Source organism: Ambystoma mexicanum, chromosome 2q (genome assembly GCF_040938575.1).
Source record: "Ambystoma mexicanum isolate Mex_15411 chromosome 2q, UKY_AmexF1_1, whole genome shotgun sequence".
Classification (NCBI taxonomy): domain Eukaryota; kingdom Metazoa; phylum Chordata; class Amphibia; order Caudata; family Ambystomatidae; genus Ambystoma; species Ambystoma mexicanum.
The window spans coordinates 115,389,089-115,414,613 of record NC_090924.1 but is presented as its reverse complement, the minus strand read 5'-3'; the positions used below and the strand labels follow the sequence as shown (position 1 = coordinate 115,414,613).

At 47.2% G+C, this 25,525-nt stretch overlaps 1 protein-coding gene and 1 long non-coding RNA gene across 13 annotated transcripts in view; one reads left to right on the top strand and one right to left on the bottom strand.

Moving 5' to 3' along the window:
- The window catches only part of MAPK8IP3 (mitogen-activated protein kinase 8 interacting protein 3), an 892,115-nt gene that overhangs the window by 386,808 nt on the left and 479,782 nt on the right, over positions 1 to 25,525 (bottom strand). The window lies entirely within an intron of this gene.
- The window catches only part of LOC138569210 (uncharacterized), a 136,951-nt gene continuing 116,996 nt past the window's right edge, over positions 5,571 to 25,525 (top strand). The window contains exon 1 of the long non-coding RNA XR_011303176.1: positions 5,571 to 5,635. This is a non-coding gene — a long non-coding RNA (uncharacterized lncRNA). The remainder of the gene's footprint in view (positions 5,636 to 25,525) is intronic.

Sequence of the window (25,525 nt, the reverse complement as noted above, 5' to 3'; positions counted from 1 at the left end):
TAGGTGGAATATCCAAAGGTTGTAAAAGGCCAGCAGATTTTTTCTTCTGGCTTTTGTTTTGGGCACAAATGCCACAAGACATCACAAATTACTTTACGTCTTTTCGCCACCAGAACTGTCTCTTAATTTTAGCTTCAGTTTTTGCGATACCTGCGTGCCCTTCCATCAGGGTGTCATGGTAATTGGAGATGACTAGTTCTTGTATTTCCTTGTGTGGTAGAAATAGTCGTCCTTGATAATAAGGTAGATCATTGATGACCGAGTAGTCCGGGCCTTTCTTTACCCAGTCCTGTAGGGTTGCTGGGTCGAAGAGTTGTTGGATTTTTGAATGAATATCTTCTAGAGTCTGTAGAGTAGTTATGCCAAAATCCTTTGTTCGGGAATTATTGGCACCGGTTCCGGGTTCGCATATGCTTCTCTCATCCCTATTCGGGATAAGGCATCTGCTTTGCCATTTTTGCAGCCTGGTCGATAAGTGATCACGAAATCGAATTTGGCAAAGAACAATGCCCATCGAAGTTGTCGCGATGATTGGGCTTTGGCTGTTTTTAAGTACTGCAAGTTCCGGTGATCGGTGATTACGGTAATGGTATGCCTGGCACCAAGAAGATAGTGCCGCCAAGCCCTAAAGGCGGATTTGATGGCTAATAGCTCTTTATCGTTAACCGCATAGTTTAACTCAGGTGCTGAGAACTTTCTGGACCAAAACGCTACTGGGTGAAGTTGACCGGTTTCAGGATCCTTCTGGTACAGGACAGCTCCCATGGCTAAACTGGATGCATCAGTTTCAACTATGTATGGAAGCTCAGGGTGCTTTAAGACAGGTGCTGATGTGAATTTCGCTTTCAGCTCTTGGAAGGCCTTTTCAGCCTCTTCGGTCCACAAGAAGCATTTGTTTTTACGCAAAAGTGCGGTGATGGGGTGTACAACATGGGAGAAGTCCGGAATGAATCTGTGGTAGAAATTAGCAAATCCGAGCATGCTTTGTACCCCTTTGACTGAACTGGGTGATGGCCACTTGAGAATTGCGTCCACCTTTCGAGAGTCCATTCGGATTTGGAGTCAGGATAAATCCAAGTAATTCAACTTCCGTAGCATGAAAAACACATTTTTCCAATTTTGCATATAACTTGTGCTGGCGTAGTTTTTCAAGGACTGCACGCACATGCTTAACATTGTCTGATTCTGAGGAGGAGTACACTAGAATATCATCTATGTATATGACAACACAGACGTCAATGAGTTCACGAAGGACATCGTTGATAAAATACTGGAAGGCCTCTGGTGCATTGCACAACCCGAAGGGCATCACCTGATATTCGAATAATCCGTACTTGGTGCGAAAGGCAGTCTTCCATTCGTCGCCTTTTTTGACACGTACCAGATGATATGCCCCTCGGAGATCTAATTTAGTGTAGATACAAGCATCTTTTACTTGGTGTAGTGATTCGGGGATCAGAGGCAATGGGTATTGATTTTTTACCGTAATCTGATTTAATGCGCAGTAATCTATGCACGTTCTAAGGCCACCTTCCTTTTTATTCATGAAGAATAAAGAGGATGCAGGAGACTTGGAAGGACGAATAAAGCCATTAGCAAGGTATTGGTCCAAGTATTGCCATAGGTGAAGATTTTCAGGTTCCGTGAGGGCGTAGATTCTACTGCATGGGGGTTGTGCACCGGGTAGGAGGTCGATTTGACAATCTTATGATCTGTGAGGTGGTAATGTATTGGCCTGTTCTTTTTGAAAAACATCCTGAAATTCTTGGTATTCCTGAGGTAACTGCACGATTGGGTTAACAACTGTAGCCAGGCCTTTGTTCGAGGTTTTTCTCCGGGTAACAGGTGTGTGCACAATCCGGGAAGGTTATTCTCTTCTCTCGCCATTCAATACAAGAATTATGTGTTTCCAACCATGGCATCCCCAGTATTATTTAGAACTGTGGGGCTTTGATTAGATCAAACACAATAGTCTCTCGATGCCCATCTTGACTCAACAGTGTCATCTCTGTAGTGGAATGAGTTACAGGCCCCGAGGCAATCTCAGTTCCATCGACTGTGGTCATGACATCCAAAGTGGTCTTTTTGCAGAGGTAGATTCATCCTTGACACCAATTCGTGGTCCATATAGTTCCCTACGGCCCCGCTATCAATGTATGCCCTTACTGCGTGCATACGTGATGGCTGCCTGGGATAAATTAGGACCATTGGGATGATCAGATGTGAAGTCTGAGTGTCCTTCTTTAAACTCGGCAAGCGGACCTCTACGCTTGTTGGGCGTGGTTTCCTGAAACAGGCTCTATGTGGCTTTTATCAGCAACTCCTACCACCTTCTTGGGTGGTTTTATAGGGCAATCCCGTAGAAAATATCCTGAGGTTCCACAATACAGACACAATTGCATCTGTCGTCTTCTTTCCCTTTCCTTTTGAGTTAAGGGTCCTTTAACCCCCCCGATCTGCATAGGTTCAGATGCATCTGTTCCTTTGGGGGCAACGTTGGATTTAACCAATACCCGATTCTCAAACTTAGCTCGATCAGTCTTTCGATTCTGAAGTCGGTGGTCTAGCTGGACCACTAAGTCTATAAACTCTCCGCAATCCTGAGGTGGGTTCACAACTTGAGCCAAGACGTCTGAGTTCTCCCCGAAGACCACGATGAAACAATGTAATTCGTTTTTCCTCAGGCCATCCGGTTTCCACCACCAACCTATTGAAGGTTGCAATATAAATGAGCAGATCCTGGTTACCCTGTCATAAGGATAAACGTTCGTTGTCCAGGGCTTGACCCTGTGAATGTCTGGCGAATAGTCTTTCCATGCTCCATGCTTATCAGAAATTGAGTTCAAGAACTAATCCAAATTTATCCCACAAATGGTGCCAGAAAACATCATTGATGTATTTTACAAGGCAGTACTTAATGATATGCAAAAGCTGGCAGATACAAAACCAACAGGTACCAGAATCCTGTGGAATTTGAATATGCAAGAAAAACAGGCATTGGCAAACTTAAAACAAGACACAAACATTGTAATAAAAGAGGCAGACAAAGGTGGCAACATTGTAATTATGAATAGACAAGATTATCTGACCATGGCATATCGACATATTTCTACCCCAGACTGTTATGAGAAACTTCCATCCAATCCGCAAGCAAACATTGTGCTAGAAATAAAGCTATTGATCAACAGCTGGCACAGACAAGGGAGCATAACTGATGATGAGCAGAAGTATCAATTTAACCAATATCCAAGCATGCCAACTATATATTTTTTGCCTAAGGTCCACAAGGCATACCAACGCATACTAGAAGGCAGACCCATTGTCAGTGGCAATGGAGGGGCAACTGAGACCATAGCTGAATATATCGATAATTTTCTCAGACCGGAGGTACCAAATCTGAAGGCATATCTTAAGGATACGACACATACTATACAGAAGCTCAACAAAATTGTGTGGGAACCGCAATATGTTCTTGCATCCCTCGATGTATGTGCCCTTTACACATCGATCAAACATCAACAAGCCATTCACACTATTGATTACGTTTTCAAGGATACCAGTGCGTCACATTACCACCAGATACACATGCTGAAAGAAATGCTACAAGCAACACTAGACTTCAACGTCTTTATGTTCGATGGTAACTATTATCACCAACACCAAGGAGTAGCGTGTGGGCATCAAATATGCCCCAGTGCTCGCTAACCTATTAATGGGGATGCTAGAAGATGACATAGTCTACACCGACACGGAATACACAGAACATGTAATTCTATGGGTCCGCTTCATAGATAACTTCCTTTTGATCTGGAAAGGAGACATGGATCAACTCAAACAATTTATACGTCGCTTGAATCTGAACACATATGGGATCAATTTCACATCACATATAAGTCCTACCACCATTGATTTCTTGGACCTCACCATCTATGTAAAACAGAACACTTTGCACACCAAAACATTTCGAAAACCAACTGAAGTGAACTCAACATTGTTTGCAACAAGTGGTCATCTACAGAGAGTTAAGAACAACATTCCGACAGGAGAGTTTATACGTGCGAGGCGAAATTGTAAAGATCAATCCCAATTCCTATCAGAATGCAGGTTACTTAAATCGCGATTCAAACAAAGAGGCTATCAAGCCAAATACATCCGAAAGGCATCACAGAAGGCACCTGCCATGACTCAATCAGAAACTCTTGTACAGAAACACACCATAATGGATCACCAATCAGAAAAAGTGAGATTCATCACCACATATTCCCATGACCATGACAAGATCAGAGGAATATTAAAAAGAAACTGGCATCTTCTACAGCTTGATCCCCATCTAGCCAAATGGACACAACATGGTCCACAAATCATGTTTACAAGAGCACCAACATTAAGGAATCATTTAAGTCCTTCACTTCTTCCGACAGTCACTGAGAAGCAACCAACAAATTGGTTGACACAAGACACCTTTGGCTTCAGGAAGTGTGGCACTTGTTCAATGTGCCAACATGCGCATGAAAAGTCAACAACCTTTCGAGACAACTACGGAAACCAAACAATGATCAGACAGAACATCAACTGCAAAACTAAATTTGTGGTATACGCCATAATATGCATTTGTCATAAAATGTATATAGGAAGCACTATTCGCCAGCTCCGAATACGCATTCGTGAACACCTGGCCGGGATCGGCAGTCCAAATCTTACCTTGCCACTAGTAACGCACTGGCAGCAGGAACACCAGTTTGGCAACAAGAAAGACATCAGATTCATTGGACTAAAACATGAGAGCCTTGGTCGAAGAGGCGGTAATCTTGAACTGTCATTACAACAGTCAGAAGCACGGCTTATTTGCCATTTTAGAACTCTCAAATATGGTCTCAACACAGATAGTGAAATGTACTGCTTTTTATGAAATATCACGCAATTTTTATTTATGGCACATCTGACAAAATGCAACGCTTAATGTATGTAACATGGTATCATCAATGGTGTGAGAATCCAATATATCTCACATTGCACAAGCAATGTTATGGGAATCTCTAGAGCACTCTCGCAACTGAAGTGTAACACCACAGTATAAAACGTTACACATTCACGAGTCTGCTAAAAGAGCAGCAGTATATGTCAAAATGACATATACTACAAACTGAGACGAAATTAAATCACTATCTTTTACATGATCGCTGGCTCCGAGATAACGTACCACATAGATATGACATTTCATTGCTAGTTTGTAACTTTCATTATTTTACCCTAAGGAGTATAGACAGTAACATTTGAACAACTGAGCGTCTAATGCACAATTCTAACCTGGCGCATGTATTATTATTTAGCTGTATTTCCTCCGTTCTCAAACTGCATCATGCCAATCACATGATGGATGTGTTAACATAATCACAAGAATATAAATTGCGATATGTCAACGAGAGTATAGGTACGATTTATGAAGTTCTGAATACGGACGTGTTTGGCATGTCTAACATTGGACTTCTCCCAAAACATGGCCATTAGGATCATGGCAACCAAAAAAGGACTTGGTTGCCATGACGCCATCTATCAACAAAATCTTACTACTGAAATGGCTCCGGCTGTTTCACACAGCGATTCAGAAGCCGTGGGACACGAACCACGCACAACGGTAAGGACGCATGCATCAGCATTGAAGCTAGTAAGAGAAGTTAATTACTAAAATGCTTACTTTTGAGCATTAAAAGCGAATCTAATGAGAGTTAAAGCTTTCCCTTAATATACGAAGCATTTGAGCCAGTAATTTGCAGTCAGCACAAGTGCACGTATGGGAAACAACCGAATATGCTGTCAGTTTCAATCCCTAAGCACATGACTCTGAAATACAAACACGCGCGTATCTAAACTGTGGCATGTTGAGAGCACATAATTAAAATGCATATTCTTGTGCGCTCACAGTATAAGTGTTTGTAACACTTGGCCAGCATCTTGTACGAGTTTAGTTAGCATTACGCATGTATCTATTATGCAAAGAGGCTAAAACAAGCGGTCATTCAATCTCATTATATCCTTTCAGCAACAGACTCGGAAATTATAAAAGTGAACGCGTACAAAATGTGGCATCTTTTGGAACTCTGCAATATTTAGCAGGGACAATGCACACACTCTGGTAATAACCGGCAGATGATACGTAGCAATTTCCCATTTCCCAACAGGCCCTCAATGTATAAACAGCACCCGCAGTGAGGCATGTGAATTTCAAAATGAAATACCATTTTGAAGAGTGATTGTACTGAATTCTAATTTGTGTTCTATTCAGGGATTTAACCCGGTTAATACTTGTGCAACAGACCGTATACAATCAGACAGGGCCAGCACACAATACAGGTAAAACAACTATTGTATTGTGTATCGATACAAGTTGCAAAATAGCCTAGGTTTTTTTAAATGGAGGCAATACAGTTCTCTGTAAGCACATAAATATACATACATACCTTTATGTAGCTAACATTAAGTATATATTAGGACGATTTGTATCATTGTCTCTTTTTTCAGTGCAAGTATATTAGTGACAACCTAAATAGATGTAACGAACAAGTCAATTCTAACACAATACATTGTCTAATTTTTGTCTCTTTTTTATTGATTCTCTTTTCACCGTATTATCCTTCCCCTTCACCCATCCTTCATCTCTGTCCTACACCAACACATGTTATAATATATATGGACGTATTATGTTATTTTGTTGATTTGTCAATATAATTTGTGCACATTTATACATACGTCATTTAAAATATATTGGATATTTGTCTTTGTTTTTATAATTTGTGGTTGACATTGCACAGCCCTGGTTTGAGAAAGGCACTGTTCAAATGCCGAAACACGTGTTACCAAATAGGCCAACCTGTTAAGAATGGATTCCAGAATTGTATGTGCCAAATAAAAACTGCAATACTGGAACAAACGAACTTTAAGTGTGGTGCACTTTGTATGCAGGAGGGTCTACTAATTTACTATTCATATAGAGGCGGGGTCTTGGACCTCTATCCCTCCAGCAAGTGCGACAGAGGTACAAGCACAATCTAACTCTATGCAGCAAGGTTGCAGAGTGTTAAATATTTGGCTTCAAATACCCCTCATCTTCCCATTGTAAACGGGCATTGCTTTCTGTCAGATGCTCAATGTAAGCATTCAATGTGCACAAGCAATGGACACTAACCTGTTTGTTGTAACGTCTTGACAATGACATAATTGAAAGCCTCCCACATCTCATACAGGTCTCTGAAATATAATACAGCCACCTGTGTAAAATCTGGGAAGCCCTCCTGGGGAAGAACACCCGATGCGGACTGGATTACAGCAACAGTGGCGTGCAGTCGAAGATCTGAAGACATGATGTTCTGACGTCCCACGTCACAGAAAGAACAAGTAGTACAGAGGGAAAGAAAGTGCATACCAGGAGCACACGGATGAAACCTTGCCAGTTTGCAAATGGAGAGTAAGAGGAATGATGAAAGTCCTAGCGTTCCACGGATAGCAAGATGAGGAAGGAACAAGGACAATCATGCCAGTATGGAGCTACAGGGTTCTTGGAAAGTAAAGTGAAGGTAAGTACAGGGCTCTGAACATGAGAAGGGATCCAGACATCCCACAATGATAGCAGCAGCACGAAAACACAGCAACAATGTGGAAATATAAATGGTGACCGCGTTGCGCAAGCTGAACTCTTTGGTAGAAAAAGGCAGAGGCAGGCGATCCAGACATCCTACTACGGAACGAAAACAAGAAAAGGAAAGATAAGGCAAAGCAAAGATGGGAAGGGTGACACAGAGCAAAAAGGAAGGAATTAAGAATAGCAAGGAAGACAGAGAAAATTGACAGGAGCGTAGCGTATCAAGAAAGAAGCTACGCCTGAGCTTCCCGAAGCGGTCTGCTTTATGCTGCTGTCTAAATGCTTTTGCTGGTTGCAGAGTCATTTGATCGCCATGTTGAGAAAGACTAGTCTGCTGATGGAATTCGAAAAAAGGGTAGCTGGACAGCACCATCTTGGATGAGGGAAATAGACATTTTACGCTCATTTTTTTTCCACCTGCGCCAAAGAGACAATGAAGAGGCACAATGTATGCCTGCTCCTGGTGATGGGAAGTGATGCTAGAAGAGAGGTGAAGCGAAGAGGCAGTGGCAAGGAGGAGGAGATAGGAGGCTGGAGTGAAGACGACAAAAGGGGCTGAGGCAATGAGAAGGGGACAGCAAAGGGGGACAGAAATGGCTGAGAAAAAGTGGAGGGAGAAGGTTGGACGAGAGGAGAAGAGATAGCACGAGACAATAGGGAGGAGGTTGGAGGAGTAGATAAAGGAGGTGGAGTGAAAACCAAAGTGGAGGTGGGATGAGACAAGAAGTGAAGAAAAACACCAGGAAGAAGGTGGAAGAGAGAGAGGACCATGGGAAAGAGACCTTAATGGAGATGTGAGGTGCAGAATGGAGAAGATTGCTACAGAGAGAAGTTGTGAAGGTCATGAGGAGGCAAACCCAAAGCTAGACAAGGGTGTGCCTAGGAGGGCTGGGGATACAAGAATGTCGAAAGCATGGGGGGGCATGGCTAGCAGCGCGATGAGGACGAAGCCTTTCGTCGCTCCCGCGATCGCCGCATGAATCCTGAAAAATCGCCTGATATCGCTAATTATAAAACTTAAAAATCACCTCTATGCTTAGAGGGAACCGTGGTGCTCACTCGGTCCAGGCGGTGAAAACATTCGAAAGCCGGGTACGAAGATACGTCGAGGCGAAGGTGGACGGAGAACTGCCCGGCGCTCTCCCAAAATGGCCGCCTGAGTGAAGAAGCTTAACGAACGGTTCACACTGGGTGACGAGGTGCTGCGACGGTTTCGGCTGAGGAAAAGACCGCGGGGGAGCTGGTGTGCTCCTGTGCAAACCTTAAGAGGCGACCCCACGACGAACCAGACCCGGAGCCGAGCGGAACGACGGGGGAGGCGGACGACCCGCCCCGGCCCTAAGGATCCGGGCCCGGGCCTTGCCCCGGGTCAAGGTGACCGAGGCAGGACCCCGCAACGTGTGACTCAGGCGCCCCCCCCCTTCCTTCCCCCCCGGGACACAAACTGGTTTCCCCACCCGTCATATCTGTGAAGAAGAGCCGGGCCTCGTCGAGCGCGGCTCCCGGGCCTCCCCCATCAACCGCTCAAGTGCGCAGCAGATCCGGTGAATCGGCCACTGGAGGACTGGGGGGGCCTCGACGAGCGGGAAGGTCCGGAGTACAGATCCTGGAAGAACACACTGGGCCGAGACACCAACCCATATATTATCCGGGCCGAAGCATCCGGCACGTCGTGCCTTGCACTGCAGAATCAATGCTCGCAGAGGGTGCCCCCTGAGAAGGAGAAGAACTGGCAACACCGGCCTAGACGTCAGACGCCTCCCACACTGAGACCACAGCCCCGAGACACGGAGCACACGAAGTGGGAGTGGTACACCATCGGGAAGAAACCAGCGGCGACGTGGTTGGAGAGGAAGAACGTTTGACATTCCGAATTCCGGCAGGAGTACACCCGGGGGCCCAAGTCACGGTACATACCCTGACACACGTTAAGGGCCACGAAGCTGCGGATGCCCACTGAGGGGTGACATCACCTGGGCAGGCGGTGGGCTCTGTGCCCAACCACACCACCCCTCTCCCGGCAGGGGGCCACAAAGACGGGAGGTTGACGTAATGCCGCAAATTCAACACAATCGCCTCTTGGCCTTGCTGCGGCCCGACTGAGACGGGACCGACCCCGCGGACGCTACCGAAGGCCCTTGGTAAGAACACTTATCGAGTTACTACCCCAGGATCGGGGTGCAACCATGGGTAAAGAAAGAACGAGGAAGCCCAACATGCAGAACAGAATTGAACAATATACTGTGCCCTTGTCACAACAGACGGATTCCCAATCGCTACATCGCGACGGGATGGACACTGAACACGCGCTCTCACTTAAAGACGTTATGGCGGCCATTGTGGACTCCCGCTCATCTATGGAGCAGAAGATAGATCGCATAAGCCTCGACGTCTCCCTCCTTAGACACGACCTCCAGAAGCTGTCTGCGTGCACTGGAGAGGCAGAACAACGGATCGCGACGACAGAAAACGGCCTACACAATGTGCAGCAACAGATCCATGGAATCTCGGCCACACTCAAGACGCTGGGGGCCAGGGTGAAGGAGAGCGAGGGAAGGTCCGGACGCAATAACGTTCGCATCCTTGGTATCCTCGAGAAAGAGGAAGGGCCCTGCATGCAACTCTTTTTGGAACAATTGCTAACAGATCTGTTTGACTTGCAATCCTTTTCAAAGTTCTTTTCCATCGAGAGAGCGCACCGAATGCCCGCAGGCAGACCACTGCCCGGCGCTCCCCCACGCACCGTGATCGCGAGATTCTTGAATTATCGAGACCGGGATGCGCTCTTACAACTTGCAAGATCCAAAGGTACAATTACATTCAACGGATCTAGACTGGCCTTCTTCCCCGATTACACCAGGGAAGTACAGAAAGCGAGGCAGTCCTTTGGGAAGCTTAAGAAGCAACTACAGACATTGGGAGTCAAGTACGGCCTCCTGTTTCCCCGCACAATTGAAAATGTATCACAGAGGCAAGACGGTCCATTTCGATGATCCTGGAGAAGCGTGGCGCTGGGCGGAGCAGCACATTGAAGGAGACTGGTCCGCAACCCGGGGTAACAACAACAGAAACAGGAACCTCAGACCATCACCGGAGCAACATCCCAGGCCGGACCGGCCACCACTACCAGATCCGCCAGAAGATGGGGGTGATGATTCACCGCCCTGAACCCGCCGAGGACCTTGCCCATGGGGTACCTACCTTGTGGTCACTGACAGTACGAAGCCATTGGACTACTAAAGGCGATTTCACACGTTTGTAATGCGGTAAGCGGGGGATCGCTGCCCTCCCACTTGGGTGTTTAAGAGGGGGTACAACACCATCACAGCCCCCCCCTAACTTTCTAGTTTAACTTTAATAAGGGCCGTTAAAGCTGACAATCTACTCTTTTTGATTGTCAGCAATGTTGGGTCGACAGGTACTTCAAGTTGGGGTGGAGTATAGGGAGGGGGAGGGAGGAGTTAGTTGGGGAACTTTGTTTGTTATTTCTCCAGGGATGGTGGAGCTCCTGGCCGGTTGGGACCACACTACACAGGATCAGCGCTTCAGACCTCAATCTTTATCTTTCTTGCACCGCATGTTCACACGCCGGGGCTGCACCCTCGGGGGCAGCCTGCCTATCCCTCTTATACCTCTACTAGATGTCACTTGACCAATCTCACCCACCCATGTCCACGCGCCACAGCTCGCTCAAGGTTCTCACCTGGAACGTGAACGGGATGGGTTCCACGATCAAGAGACGTCTGGTCAAGCAGCTACTTTCCAGATATTCCCCCGACGTGGCTTTGCTCACTGAAACACACCTTGCGGGGGCACACTGTAAATTCTTTCTTTCTATGCACCAATTACAAGACCGCCTTCCATGCGGGATACACCATGGGATCCAGGGGCACCCTTAGTCTTATACATAAACGGGTCCCATTTGTTCTACATGTACTAGAGCAGGACCCTCGCGGACGGTATGTGATGGCGCTTGGGACACTCCGGGAAGAAACACTGGGACTTGTTTCCATTTACTCTCCACCTGGGCTGGGGCAATAACTTCTTGATGACCTGACCTCCTTGTTGGGTAGGCACCAATCAGACAAGTGGTTCCTGGGAGGGGATTTCAATGACGTCATGTGCAACACCTTAGATTGTTCGCACCTTAGACAACGCAACCCGGACCTCCCCATTAAGCTGTTTAACTTTGTGTCTGCCCTGGGTCTTGGTGATGTATGGCGGGAACTGCACCCGGGAACCAGAGGCTATTCGTTCCACTCCGGGGCCCATGGCTCCCTTTCTAGGCTTGACTATCTATTTATTCCACACACAGACCAGTCTAATATGCTCTCAGCAGACTTGCTCCCCCGGGGGGTTTCGGACCACTGCAAGGAACGGCCCCCCCTAGAACGTGGCGATTGAACACTTACTATTTAGGCAGCTCGGATTTTGTAGACCGCCTTACAGAGGCCTCAACTGAATACTTCGAGATTAACGGCTCTGACGAAACCGACCCGATTGTGCTGTGGGAGGCCTATAAGGCCGTGCTGCGGGGAGAGATAATCTCTTGGACAGCAAACAAAAAAAAGGAGAGGCTCTGGAAGATAACTGAGGCAGAGAAGGAGGTAATCCATAGAGAAAATGAGTATACCCTAGACCCTACCCCACAGACCCACATGTCCTTTCAACGCGCCAGTGAATGCCTCTGAAACCTTACGCTAGACAATGCCAAAGAGGCCCACTGGGAATCCAGAGCCCGGATATACGAGCTTGGGGATAAAGCTGGTAAGCTGCTGGCTTGGCTTGAAAGGAGGGATGAGGGTCGGCGCTCGGTCCGTGAGATCATCACCCCGCAGGGCGAGATCTGTCGGTCAGACGCCGATATAGCAGATGCCTTCGCCCAATTTTATGCTGAACTATAACAGGCCTCGGAGCTACCGCTGGACCGGACCCTCCTCGATGAGGTGGTGCTCCCCGCCCTATTGGCTCAGTAACGCGAAATGCTGGACTCTGATCTCTCTGAGGCCGAACTGGTAGAAGCCCTGGGACAGCTGCAACCGGGGAAGACCCTGGGCCCAAACCTCACAGAGATATGGCAGAAACTGGGAGGCAATAACGTATCACCTCCCCTGCACCAGATGCTGCTGGCCACGTTAGAGCGGGGCTCCCTCCCGGACGACCTATGTAAGGCCACCATAGTGGTCATCCCCAAGCCTGATAAACCCCAAGAGCAATGCGCGTTTTATAGGCCGATCTCGCTAATCAACGGCGAAGCCAAGGTCCTGGCCAAGCTCTTGGCTAACCGACTACAATGGGTAGTGGACACACTTATACATCCAGACCAATGTGGCTTTATACCTCATTAATCAACCAGGATGAATCTGCGCCGACTCCACCTGACTCTAGAACGGGCCCCCATCCTTGACACCCCATTGGCACTTCTGGCAATAGATTTTGAGAAGGCATTTGATTCTGTCCGTTGGGATTGCCTTTGGGAAATCATGGCCTGGATGGGATTTGGAAAAAGCTTCCTAGGTTGGGTGAAATTGCTCTATAGAAACATCCGGGCAGAAGTCAAAGTGAACGGATGGACCTCCAGAGCCTTTCCCTTAGGTAGAGGCACGCGGCAGGGCGCCCCCTCTCCCCTCTCCTCTTCGCCCTCGCCATTGAACTACTGGCACTGTGGCTTCGTCAAAGCGGAGCATGGTAGGGATTCAAATGGCCCGAAGGGCATGAAGATCGCATATCTCTTTATGCTGACGATCTTCTACTATACCTGGCTGACCCAGTCCGGAGCTGCCCCATAGTAACCCGAATGCTAGTCACTTACAGGGAATTCAGTGGGTTGAAAATTAATTGGAAGAAATCCGTAATGTTCCCGGTGAAGGGGGGGGGGGGCAGGCCGAGTTACCAAGTTGTCCATACCGGCTCGAACGGCAGGGCTTTAAATATTTGGGGATTTGGGTAACACCTCACCTCACCAGATACACAAGACACAACCTCCAGCCGATCATGGATAGGTTGGTCAACGACGTCCACCATTGGAAACTCCTCCCTCTGACCCTCATGGGGAGAGCCGCGCTCTTTAAAATGATGTCACTACCAAGATTCCTCTACGTTTTGCAGAATGCCCCGCTTGCGATGCCCGCCCCCGAATTCAATCGTATAGAAACCCTTCTTTGGGTACTCATTCGGGGGAGGCCGCTCACGCATTGCACTAAGTACTTTGCAGAGGTCCGTCTGGGAGGGTGGGATAGGCGTACCCCGTCTCCAGACTTACTACTGGCCTTCACAACTCTCGGTGGTCAACGACCTGCTTCACCGGGATCGGGCGCTACCTCACATTAGGGCAGAAGTGGAACCCATACAAGGTACGGACCTGTTGCAGGAACTGTACCAATCTCCGGGTAGGCCCCCCCCGCTCACAATTAAGGCTCACATTACTACGGTCTGGAGGCAGGCACACGTGTTTGTTGGGTGGGAAGACAAAATAACAGCAGCACAACCCCTATGGCACAACACCAATCTGAAGGAAATCGAGAAATTTGAACCATGGCCGCGCTGGGTAAGAGCGGGAATCCTTAGAATTAAAGATATCCTAAAAGATGGGAAACTAACCTCATTTGAAGACATCCAGGGTAGATTCCAACTTCCCAACACCGAGCGGTACCACTTTACACAACTGACCCACACCCTCCAAACCCATATGCCCCCAGGTGATTCAATTCCCGACTACACTCCGATTGAACGCAATATGCTACCCGAATATATCCCCAGCAAATGTACATCCACTCTCTATAACGCTATCACCTCCTTCGCGACTACCGAGCTATTGGGATTAAAGTCCAAATGGGAAAGGGAGGTGGGGGAAATAGACTCTGAGGACTGGATCCAGGTCCTAATGAACCCACGGGAGGTAGCCATCTCCTCCAGACTTAGACTGGGGCAACTTAAAATCCTGCATAGGGTGTACTACCCTCGAACTCTTATATGGCTGGAGGAGAGTAGTGAGTCCGAACTGTCTTCGCTGTGGAGAGGAGGAAGGCACCTTCTATCATATCCTCTGGGCATGCCCTCGGATCCGTGACTATTGGACTGCATGCTGTACGGAATTGTCCAGAGCCCTTGCTTGTACTGTTGAACTAGATCCAAAGGTCTTAATATTGGGGGTACCGGACATGTTTGAATCCAATAAATGGGAAAAACTGCTATTGAACACTGCCATGGCCCTAGTGAAACGCAACATTGCCCAAAAATGGGGAGCGCCTGACCCTCCGACACTGGAATAATGGATACTCGACATGGACTCATGTGCCATGACGGAGCACCGAGTCTATCGCGCAAGAGGATGCCCGAATAAAGCATCCAAGATATGGGGGAAATGGGAAGAGACTGGGCCTTGACGTCCTGAAGCAGTGGCGGCCTCCACATGAACAGAAGGTGGGCGGGATGGGTGGCCCGCGACCCACGGCGATGTGAGATACCAAAAGACCATGTAAACACATGACTGAAGAAGCTGTACTGGAGTGCTATTAATGTGTTGTCCCCTCTTTTTTCGTTCGTTGTTGTTCTTGGCCCCCGATTTGGTGGCCGTTTTGGTTATGTCAAAATTCAATAAAAATGTTTTATCCAAAAAAAAAAGAATGTGGAAAGCATCAAGGAGGTACAGGAGGAGAGACAGATTGAGAAGTAGAGAGCAGGAGGTGTCCCCTTCAGCAAGGAATCATGGCGACGCATCATGGAATAGAGTGAGGATGAGGCTTTGGGGGATAAAGTCAGATCCATGAGACAGGGTGGTGGCAGAACAGCAGAAGATACACTCAGGTTAGCCGGCCCTTTATGGAAGCTCTAGGCGTTTGGAAACCACTATTCTGCTATGCTTGGAGTTCGGACTGGGATAGGACCCATGCAAGGCTCTTAAGAGTGCACTTCATAGTATATCACTTTCTGCTATTGCAGGCCTGGGCTTCTCTACAGGGAGGAACTAAGCCGCAAGCATACAGAACAGCACAGTGACCCTTCTGAGGTGGACGCGGGAAATATACTTATGATCCACCAAAATTGAAAACTGTTATTTATTTGATTGTTAGATGATACCCTCCTTAATTGGATCACACAACAGTGCCTCACAACTTTCAAATTAAATGAATGAATCCCACTAAAGTAACAAGACTAAAATAAATCTAGTACAGGTTGTGTTTTACTTTGTTTTCATAATTTCCACCAATGATGCTGGTGTTTGAAGCTTGAGTCACTTGGAGCTAAATGCCTCCAAAACCTGAAGACAAGTCTTGATATTCATACAGGCTACAGATACTCAACACAATAGACACATTTGCTGTGTTTGTCTAAGGATCATCCGAGCATTCACCCCTGTGACAACACGCATATGCCAACTTCCAGGTGTGAGTAATACTACAAGGGTGCCTTCTAAACCAATAATTAATTGTGTTCAACAGGACATCCGTTTAATATGAATACATACTTCGCACTATTTCCATTTTCTCAATTTATTTTGGGTGTTATTTTATATCAGTTCCTTCGGGATCTCGAATTTAGTGTAATAAATGAACGCAACAAAGGCAAAATGCACCCTCTAAAATGGACATCACCCTTTGGTCAGGCCAGTCCTGAACAATGTTATACTCAACTATATCTAGACCCAAACACAGCATATGCCTCCCTGGGAGAGGTGTACCCACTGACCCGCACAGAGCAGCCCAATTCCGATCAAAGCTGGACAGGTGGCAACTAGGGGTGTACCAAACAGATGCTTCATTATTAAGCCAATGGCCTTATATTTAAGTATTCAGTTGAAGTCAGAGCCAGAGAATTATTTTTCCACAATCAAATGCCCAAACCTGATAAATCTCTTCATAAAAGAAATGCAATCATCACTTCAGTATTTTTGCTCACAGGTTTCTTGTATTACTTTAGTTTCGATCGATTCAACCTATGTAATGTAACCACTAAAGGCAGAGAAGAAGTCATCAATAAAGAACAGTTTCACTTCAGTTTTCCACATGTCAATATCTGGACGTATGTATTTTCTTTTTTTAATCCCTATCATGATTTGAATTTCAGAGTGCACTAAGGGATCATACGTACATTTGAGTGAAGCATAACACCTGACTATTAGTATCTTCGGTACACCCGTAGTAGCAACCCTACGGACGAACACCAAACAGCACATGTCAGCGTAGTGGAGGAAATTAGCTCTAATGCTCCTTATTTAACAATGGTTTAATAAAAAAAAAGTATTTGTGCACCTGTTGACCGGAACTGTCCCGAAGGAGTGTGTGATGCTTGGGACAAGGACGCGGACATCTCTGTAATGTTTATTTGAAGAGAATGTGAAGATTATTACTGATTCACCATTGAACAGAAATAGTTTTCAAAGGGAACATTTTTAACTTCAATGCAATTGGAATTGGGGCTAACAGAATTTGTGTAGTTTTCTTTTTTGATCCTTCCGCTAAAGAGAAAAATAAAGTTGCACCACCGTACCCCAATGCCCATCAAAGAGCAGTATGCGGCACATTTGAGGACGTCATTGCCGGCAAAAATATAGTATAGACTATACATTATAGTGACTCTTCTGTTTGTTGATAGTCCCAACCCACGTTTCAACAGACTCCTGGGCTGTGTATTTGGTACTAAAAAGAAGAGCAAATTTTGCAAAGCACAGAATTCAATCGAAGTCAGCCCGCTAGCTCATATAAATCCTGTACATCCGATGTGTACACTTGTGTAAGCACCAGGTTCCATACCTTAGACTCACACTCTGTATGGATATACCTCAACTGAGAAAAAGTCAAAGTTACTCCACAGTCAAATACGTACTCTTGGTTATTCCTCCATACTCTATAGAATTCTGTTCTGGAGAGACTGGATTGGAGACCTTTTGTCCAGCAAACATTGATTTCCCTTATTTTACTGACACTGGAAGGGGAGCCACCAAGGACGATATGCAATTTCACGACCTTTGGTGAACAACGAGAGTGGCATATCAACATTCTTTTTCAGGGATCCCAAATCACTTGTATACAACAAAAAAGCAAATCGGTTGGAACTCTGATTAACATCCCCACAGAAATGTTCTGTAGCAACATGCAAGGGGGTACCAATCTGCTGCTGATCGCTCTGAAAATGTAGGAGTGGGCTACTGCTAATGGGATTTGCCTTCAAGTAATGTGGAAGTCAAACCAAAAGATGCATTTCCTGAGCAGGTTGGAATCAGGCAGGAGACCCCTTGATTCTTCAGAATATGTTAGGGAGGTGGGGGTCCCAATATGTGAACATGTTCTTCTCGCATCTCCACTGGTTAAGGGTTTGAACTCCTTGGCTGACATGCTGGGGATCTTGGGGTGGGGCAGGCTCTTTCTCTGCACCTTTCTGCCTTTCCCTCTTATCCAAATGGCCATCTATAAACTGTGATCCTTTTCGTCTGTGCATAATGTTCCTAGTTGTCCGGTGGTGGCCAGCCAGGTCCTGGTTTTCAGACCTCATGATTCTGTTCTCAACCCCTGCAGCCCACCTTCGTCAGAAGCTGGATATCCTGTCGCAAAACAAAATCACCTGGAAGTTACCATGGCCACTAGGAAATATGTAACTAGGGCTCAATACAAGACCAAATGCAGAAGATCTTGCTGTTGGCACCTTTACCACACACTAAATCTCTTGGCCTGTACTTTGGATGATTTTTTTTATTCATTCATCCATGGGTTGACAAATCAAGAAATCTATATGTATTCGTGCTTGACTGACCTGTTGGCATTAGGCCTTCCACATCGCTTCTCTCGTGTAAGGGCTCCTCCTCCTCTTTGGGAGCATTATACAGTTCTTTCTGCCCTGTTTTTTTTAGCATCTGAGGCTTACACTGTGGGTCCTCACACATATCCGGTCTACGTCCCTAAGGTACTGTCAGTATTTCCCCACTTCCTAATTCCATCTTTGTAAGCTGACTGGGTCCTCCACAGCCTATATATGCATAGGACCCTCAAATTCTACTTGAAAAGGAAAAACAATGTTCACTCCTCCGATTGGCTTGCATTATGTTTTAGGGCACCTCTCGGGTAATGCAGGCACTCAAAGGGACTGTTGCCTTTGGATAGGCTCTTGCATCTCTCAGTGATAGGTTCGCCAAAATCTTTTCCTTAGGTGCGAAGGAGGTATACCTGTCGGGTTGTACTTATTTCACATTTATGATTAGGATCACTGCTGTTTTAGTAGAAGCGTGGGACTGAGTAGACGCTTTGGCCACTACTCATTTCTGTACTCCTAGAGAGCGGTAATCTTTTCCTGTGTCATTCCCTGCTCTGTGACCTAAATCCACATCAAATGTAGGTGGAAGGACAGATTGCCGCAAAGGGTTCATTGGCGGCAGTGATGAGAGGGGTGGGCTGTAGGTCCTGGTGGAGTTTGTGATGGCACCGAAAGAGCCAATGGTGGGAGTGGTTACCCTGAAGCTGGCGGTCACCATCATGAGTCGTAGACAGAAAGGAGTTCACTCTGACATCAGGCGGAGCAGAACCTGCTGGAGTCCAAGGTGGGCATCTCGGTAGAGTAGGCTGCAGCGGAATCTCTTCATAGGTCCATGGAGTAGAAGGTATAGGGGAACTATGTTGTTACACCGAGGGGGCAGAAGGAAAAGAAAAGTCAAAATTAGAAAGGGAAAAGAACAGGAGGGAGGAAAAAAACGCACTCCTTTTGCCAGAGGTTCCAATACCACTGATGCAGGGAAGAGGAATGGCAGAGATACAATGGAGCAGGGCTGCAGGGGTGTGACAACATGCACTCATGTGTGTGGCTATGCATGTCAATCAAATGAAGGGAAACTATTTGTTTCTGAATAAAATTGCTCTGGTTCCCTTCCCTCGCACTGTCAGGTGTTCTGGTCTTGGGTAGCCTGATGTAAGAGGATGAGACGATAGCGGGTAGGTCATTTGTAGGAATGGGGCCTGGACTACCAGGTCGAGTAATACTTGAGTACTTACCCATACATTCTTTCTCCAGGTAATGAATATAAAGCACCCATAAGTAATTTTGTGAGAATGGCACTATTCTATACTACTCTCTAGTCAAACTGTTCTTAAAAATGTTAAAGAAAAAAGAACGTTAAGTTATGTTCAGGGAGTCATAATTCCAAAGTGCAGTCAATTTTAATCATATGACAATTTATTAAGATATTTCAGTCACAAGTGGTTTCAAGAAAATAGGTAGCTTCTTTATTTAATGAGTATACATGCGTTTTGTACACTTGTACTTCCTCAGGCCTCAAACTTTATAAATACATCTGTCATCTGGTTGTGATGGCTGAAAGAGTATCTCAGAACATATTGACAGCTACCGATTACAGGGCTGCACTTGGCGGATAAATATTGAATCTTGCAAAAGTGCCGAAATGCATGTAAGCAATGTTTGTATTTTACTTGAAACCACTCAGGTGCGAATCAAGCACCTGAAGTAAAACCAGAATAACATTCCAAAGGCACTCTGAGGAGTTCATAGTAATGGAGATCTTGGGATCCAGAGGAGTGAGCGAAGCCCCCTTCGTGGGCATAGGGTTCTATCGTGCACCATTGTAGGTCCTCAAGCAATTGTATTGTGATGAGAACCTGCTGGGAGTGAAGCCAGTTGGCTTCAACCAATGCACTTGGAGCTGCCATTGGGCACTTCTAATGTGCATGCGGGCACATGTAATCACCTGCGCATAGGAGGACATATGCCCTCAAAAGCCACTTCAAACCAGAGGACCAGCCCATAAATTGGGAGAATATCTTAGAACAGATTGGAATGCACCAGCCGCCTGTTCAAAAGATGGACAGTTCAACCAGTTGTCCATGTGGGGGCAGATTGTACAACTCCTGTTGACATAGATAAATGTCAGCTTCTGTCATCAATTTGGACAAGATGCGGAGAAGGATGCTCCCTGTAGTGCTAAGGGTCACTGCATGCCAAATGCCTTATGAAGGGTTTGTTCACAGGATAGTATCTAAGGTGCAAAGCCAGCCCCCTGGAAGGAGGAGTGAAAGAGTTCTTTGCACCGAAACCGTCTTTAGATGTTTATCTGGAACGCACCGTTAGGACCAGAAGTGGATCTATATGCCATTTAAGCCCCAAATCTATACTGCAAAGTAGTTTAAATAGAAGCCTAGGCCCCTATCTGCTGCGGGTTCATTTTTTCATACTGAAGCTTATCCCTCTGGCTGTCGGATGACCGGTCCTGCCTATGGCACGTGGCCTGTAAGGTCATATTTTGCATGGAGCTTTTATAAGGTTCACCACTGTCGGGACACTGTGCATGTTTTCTGAGGCCCAGCTGATCCCACTTCTCAATACCAAAAAGCTCTTCCTAGTTTTGGAGAATATAGAGGAACTGGTCATGAGTATGTTGGGGGAGATGGCTGGATTCCGTTGAACTGTGCATTCACTCCAAGGATCATGCACTGCATGCTGTGTCCAAAGGGTCATGGGCACTCCACAGGTGGGAAATGGAGATGTATTTCCCTTCATTAATTGTTGCTGCAAACCCCTTCTGTTTAGCAGCTGGGATTCCTGGAATAAAGAAACCTAAGATCATTGCACATGTGATAGCTACTTCCCACTGATATGGCATTCTCTGTTTGCTTGTTAGAGGTGGAGAGATGTGTTTTGTCAAAGGTTGTCAGGACAGCCATTGGGAAAGCACACTCCAATATGAAGTACAGCAACGGTTTATTCGGGGAGTGTGTATAGAATGCGGCTAAATGGGCAGGATGAAGGCAACTAAAAAGCCTCTCAAGGTTTATACACTGATGCCCAATTGCAGTCATTGTATTGGTACAGTCTCTATCTCTCTCCACCGTCAGGGTTTCATGTGCAGTTGTTTCTCCTTTGAGCTGCCCCATGCAGGTTTAAAGGTGTTTTGGACCGCTATATAGGGCAATTTCAAACTGTTGTTTCTAGGCCATTTGGTGGAGAGGCAGCTGGATAGGACAGGAATGATGTCCTCCTGGGGATCCCTACCAGGTTTCCTAAGCTTTCCCTCATTCTGGCCACCACAGTACAAGTCACCTCTCTACAAAATGCTCCCTCCTCACAATTCGCCCCCAGCTCATTCCTACTGTCGCCTCTAATGCCTGCTTAGAGGCAGTTGAGCCCTCTCGTACCTCCTAACGCTGTGTGATTTCTTGCTGTAAAAGCCTTCTTCTACTATATATCTGTCATGCCTTCGGGTCGTTCCTCTGGCCATGTCCCGTCACCCAGTCACATGACCACTCTCTCCCATTCACCTGTCTCCCGGGGCTCACGCAGGCAACCCAGTTTGGCTCGCGCGCTGGCAAAACAATCGCCATACACTTTTCAGTCGCGCTTACGGCCGTTTCTCCATTGCCAGTTTCCATGGAGACTAGGCAGCCGCTCGAGCGGTAACACACGCGCTCGTACCGTTGTGGCCCGGTCACGTGACTTGTCTATACGGTCATGTGCCCCAGGTTCGCGGTCACGTGACTCCATTCAATGTCATATGACCAGGAAGTAAAACGGTATTTAAACTGTGCAGTGCCTGTACACCACGCTTCACAGCTGATTTCCTTGGAGACTCTGTCTGGCTGACTTTCCCGTGTTACTTACCCGGCTTCCTTGAATCTCGCTCTTGTTTTTGGACTTCTTGTGGATCACGCTTGGCTACGGCGACATCGGCTCCTCTGTTCATCACGGCTTCTGACCCCGGACTGAATCACAGACTTCCTCTGGATCTTGCTCTTTGTTCTTCCATTGATTCGGACGGCTCTTCCTGGCTTCAGACCTTTTTTTTTGCTCAACGGACCTCTCTTGGATCTCCCAGATTGCCTCGCTGCACAGTTGGTCACACTTCCCAAGTGGTGGTTGTCATCTGACTAATTGGGACCCTTTCTCCAATACAACACTCTCCAGGTGGAGACTGGCGAAGACATTCGGACCTATCCCTTAGGGTGGGTCCCTTGCCTACGTGAGTCCCGGAACCATCCTCCCTTTCAGGTTCAACATCCTTTTCATCAAGTCCCCGGTAAGACTCTGATTGTTCTCTTTTTAAATACTTGTAGTGCCCTGCCTGCTTGGTTTATAATCATTGCCTTCTTTCACAGCTGCCTTGGGGTTCCTAGTACTTCGGTTCCGGCTTTGGATCTTCTCCACCTGTGGCCTCAAGGGTTGCACAGGGAGTGATAAGTGATTCTCCCTGTGCGGCACTTGGGGACGGAGGTCTCCTATATCTTCACGACTCTCAACGCACAACAGACTGTGAAGCCTGTCGTGTAAGATATGGAGGGTGCCGCTGAAGACCCCCTGGCCGCTGTCATCCAAGCACTTACGGTACTACGGGCCGACATGGTGGCTGCTAATGCAGCGGTCCATCAGCGTCTCGACCTGTTACAGAGTGCCCAGCATCCCTTACCCGCAGATCCGGAGCTTGGTGACGCCACTCCAGCATCTGTACCCCTTGCACACCCACTCCCGACTCCCCCGGCTCCCGTTCCGGTGGTCCTGCCCTCTCCCTTTCCTTTGGCTGCCCCAGAAAAGTTCCATGGGGACCCGAGGAAGTTTAGGACTTTCCTTAATCAGTGCAAGTTGCACTTTTTGTGTCGACCCCTTGCTTTTCCTGACCCCACCACCAAGGCGGCATTCACTCTATCTCACCTAGCCGGCACGGCTGCTGCTTGGGCAAACCCACTGTTAGAAACCGATCATCCTGCCCTCTATGATTTTGACCAGTTAGTATCAGAAATGTCCAGAGTGTTTGACACCAGATATAAAGCGCAATCCCATGATCTAGAATTGCTGGACCTGTCCCAGGGTAAGGGCTCCCTCATTAAGTACATTACACGATTCAATCAACTGGCAGCTGAGACCTCATGGCCCCAAAGCAAAAAATCGGTTGTTTTCTATAGAGGGCTAAGCAACCCTATGAAAGACGCTTTGGCTATGGTACCATCCCTACCAGTTCAGTTCCCGGCTCTGGTGGATTTGGCTCTCCAAGTGGACGCACGGCGCTCTGAACGCAGGGCTGAGGCCGGGTTTTCCCAGTCTGCCAGCTCTGCCGTCTCATCGTCTTACTCCGAGTCCACCAGCGAGCCTATGCAAATAGGGGGTGTTAGGAGTCCCATCACCTCAAGGGAGAGGGAGCGCAGAAGGGCTGAGAACGCCTGCTTTTACTGCGGCTTGGGGGGGCATTTAGTGAAGGAGTGTCCTCGGAAACCCAAATCCAAGAAACCGGATTTTCGTCCAGCTCGATCCTAGATACGGGGGTAGGATCGAGTTCTCCATGCCCTTCCCCGAATCACACTCCATCGTTTGGTCGAATCAGGCCTATTCAAGTAGAAGCCACCATACAGCCTGCCCCTGGTATCATTCATCCCGTACAGATCACTATTGATTCCGGGGCCTCCGGGAACTATATTGACATCACTCTAGCCCAAACACTGAACCTACCTTTGATCAACAAACCCCGACCCGAACCGGTTCAAGCAGTCGACGGGACAGAGCTTGTTTCTGGTCCCATTAAGCAACAGACAGCTCCCCTCGTCCTGACCATCCAATCAGTCCATAAAGAAACCCTCCACTTTGATTTAATATCCATGCCCCAGTTTGGCATCATTGTAGGAATACCGTGGTTACGGGAACACAACCCGCATATCGATTGGGGAACGGGACACATTCATTTCGAATCCGAGCTCTGTCAGAACTTCTGCTTACCTGTGGACAGAGAGACAGACACCCCAGCATTAGCTCTTGGTGCGGTTGCCCAACTATCAATACTGGGCGACGAAATTCCCCCTGCCTCACACATAGTGGGTTTAGTCACCAATCACATTCCTGTGGTTTATCGGGATTACAGCATGCTATTCGATCAGGGCTCCTCCGAAGTACTCCCTCCTCACCGCCCATATGATTGCCCGATTGACTTGGTTCCCGGGGCTGTGGTACCCTCGGGCCGCATCTATTCTTTGTCCCTGTCGGAGGATCTGACTCTTAAAGAGTACATCGATAAAGCGCTGCGCCTGGGTCACATACGACCGTCTAAATCATCTGCAGCTAGCCCCATATTCTTCGTGCCCAAAAAAGAGGGCGACCTTCGTCCCTGTGTTGATTATCGTCGGCTCAATGCCGTCACTGTTAAGAACCGTTACCCAATTCCACTCATCTCTCCTCTTCTAGACCGGGTAATCCATGACTCCATATATACCAAGTTGGATTTGCGGGGGGCCTATAACCTCGTCCGCATCCGAAAGGGAGACGAGTGGAAGACCGCCTTCTGTACGCGGTATGGCCTTTATGAGTATATGGTCATGCCCTTCGGTCTATGCAACGCCCCGGCCACCTTTCAGCATTTCATGAATGACATCTTCTCGGGCATCTTGGATATGTTTGTGGTGGTGTATCTTGATGATATACTCATTTTCTCTCACACTCTGAAAGAACATATTCAACATGTACGAGAAGTGTTGTCCCGGCTGCGAAACCACTCGTTGTTTGTGAAACCCGAAAAATGCTTGTTCCATGTATCTAACGTGGAGTTTTTAGGGTTTAACATTACACCTGGTGGTCTGGTCATGAATCACACCAAAGTACGGGCGGTCCTCGAATGGCCAACACCAAAAACCCTAAAAGCCTTGCAATCCTTCTTGGGTTTCGCTAATTTTTATCGGCGTTTTATCTCTGGGTTCTCTTCTCTTGTGTCTCCTCTCACATCCCTTACCAGTCCTCTTGTTTCGTTCAAGTGGAAGGAGATACACCAGCAGGCCTTCGACGCATTGAAGAGCGCCTTCACCACTGCCCCTGTGCTCCAGCACCCCGACCCTGACCAGCCGTACGTTGTTGAGGCTGACGCCTCTTCCTTCGCATTGGGGGCAATCCTGTCACAAGCCTGTCCCACTACAGGACGGCTTC